Source organism: Helianthus annuus, chromosome 2, assembly GCF_002127325.2.
Source record: "Helianthus annuus cultivar XRQ/B chromosome 2, HanXRQr2.0-SUNRISE, whole genome shotgun sequence".
Taxonomy (NCBI): domain Eukaryota; kingdom Viridiplantae; phylum Streptophyta; class Magnoliopsida; order Asterales; family Asteraceae; genus Helianthus; species Helianthus annuus.
This window is the reverse complement of record NC_035434.2, coordinates 22,895,311-22,897,902: the sequence shown is the minus strand read 5'-3', so window position 1 is coordinate 22,897,902 and position 2,592 is coordinate 22,895,311.

Below are 2,592 nucleotides of genomic sequence, written 5' to 3'. Positions count from 1 at the left end.
CTTGTTCCCAGGTAAACTCTGGGCCACGACGGGAGTTCCAACGAACTCGAACAATAGGTATCCTGGTGCGTTTGAGAATCTTGACCTTCCGGTCCAAGATTTCCACTGGTTCTTTGACAAATCGCAACTGATTGTCGATGGTGAGCTCCTTAAAAGGAACTGTGGGGGTTTCATCTGATAGACTCTTCTTCAGATTCAACACATGGAATACGTTGTGAACTCCACTGAGTTCTTCGGGTAGATTCAACCTGTAGGCCACCTTGCCAAATCTCTCAGTGATTTCGAAAGGTCTAACACATCGCGTGTTAAGTTTGCCTCATTTACCAAGATGAACCACACCTTTCCAAGGTAGGACTTTAAGTAGCGCTTGATCCCCAACCTGGAACTCGAGTGGTTTCCTGCGCTTATCAGCGTAGCTTTTCTGACGGTCACGAGCTGCCGCCATTTGTTGTCGTATCTGAGCAATCTTCGCTGTTGTGTCTACGACGAGTTCTGGGCCAGTGACTTGGCTGTCTCCAACTTCTGCCCACAAAGATGTGGTCGGCACTTCTGCCCGTATAATGCCTCGAACAGAGCAGCCTGGATGCTGGTGTGGTAACTGTTGTCATACGAAAATTCCACCAAAAGTAGGTGCCGCTCCCGGCCGTTACCAGAGTCGATTACACATGCCCGAAGCATGTCTTCAAGGGGTTTGGATGTTGCGTTCAGTCTGCCCATCTGTCCGTGGATGACATGCTGTGCTCATGTCTAGACGTGAGCTGTAGGATTTGTGCATCGCTTACCACAAATCAGATGCAAATCGTGGGTCGCGATCAGAGATAATGGAGGTTGGCACCTCGTGCCTAGCAACCACTTCTTTCAGGTATATGACTGCGAGTGTAGAAGACTTATCCGTTTCCATGGTGGCTAAAAAGTGTGATGGTCATGTGAGACAATCAAAGATCATCCAGGTGATATTGTTTCCGTTTCGAGTTGTAAGTAGACTAGCGACCAAATCCATGGCAGTCTGTTTTTGCTTTCCATATAGGTGTTTTTGGTTGCTAACACTTCACCTTGACTTTCCTACAAGTCAAACATCATTCCCATGCCTAGCTAGGTGGGCCGTCATGCCCGATGACCAGTACAAGGTTTATAAATCCTAATGTCTCTCATCAAAACCCAGACGACTAAAATATCGAAACCGGTGTGCTTTGCTCAACACGAGTTCCCTTCAGTAGCCGTATAATGAGACCCACATTCGTTCCATGAGGTAACGGGAATCGTCCGACCGGTCACAGGTTGCTTCTCCATGCCCCGCATGGGTTCCACTTGAACATCCTCTTCCATTAGCTCTCCAGTTTGAACAGAGCGAGTCTGATCAGGTAAGTTAGAGTCGATAGAGTGCTGCATAGCTCGTGCATGTTCAGGTTTCACAGTCGCACTCATTCCAAAGTTCCATCCAGCGGTGTCATTGGTTGCTTTAGCTCTTTCGAACATCAATACCCGGGAGGCCCTTGTGATCGGTCTAGGTAATGCATTTGGTACCGTCCAAGTAATGCCCCCACTTAGATCTAAAGCCATGGTTTCCACCCCTAGGTTGCAACACTAACCAAGACTTCGCACGTAATGGCTCCTCCCTCAGGAGCCCTAAAATAAGATTCAGATGTCGTCTATGATGTTCCTTTCTCCTGGAAATGATTCAACACGTTGTCAATAAGCATAGTCGATTCATGTGATCCATGCAGCTGCCGGTGTGATGATTAGCCCAAGGGTTTTGGAATACAACGTCGCAATGGCCACCCTGCGTCTGATATGCCGCTGTAGGAACATTCTCCCCCCCTGGACTCCCATCTGATGATAGTTCATTCGTTAGCCATTCCTCGAATGGAAGCTTGACCCTCGCACTGGTAGACAGGTTGCCAATACATGATCGAGGCAAACAGTTCTTAACTGTCTCCTTGTTGAGTTCTCGATAATCAGTACACATACGAAAAGGCTTCTCTTTATGGGTATAGCGAGGACTCCTTAAAGCGAAAACTCCTGTCTGACAGTTCCTGTAGTTGGTTAAACAGCTCCTGCAACCCTCCTGGTGCAGGACGGTAAAGAGTACGAGTAGTTAGAACTGTCTCTGGCGCGAGGTCAAACTGAGTTCCTACCTAACAGTTGTAGAGATGATCTTGGAAGTTCCTCGGGTGGCACAAGGAGGGTAATCACGAACAACTGGTGGATCCTCGATCCTCTTTTTCCTAACCTACTCCAATAACAGTTGCTAACATAGCGGGGTAATCCCTCCGTAGACACTCCTGGCTTTCGTTGCTGAAATGACGCTAACCGTTGTGCCATTCTGACGCGTTAGAACAGAATACAATCCTCCACGAAGGAGAGAGATACGTAGGATCGTCTCCTCACAGGGTACATCTTTCAAGAACAACAGAAGAAAGGTCGATGTCGAACACGTGTCCCACAAACTCGAGTTTGCCTCCCAACGATCATATGAGGTTTCCATTGTCTTGCCATCAGCCGATTCCACAACAGGTTGGGTTTCAAGAAGCATCAGGGTTATAGAGAACAGAGACGAAGTGATTCGTTACCAAGAACGTGTATGCCACCATG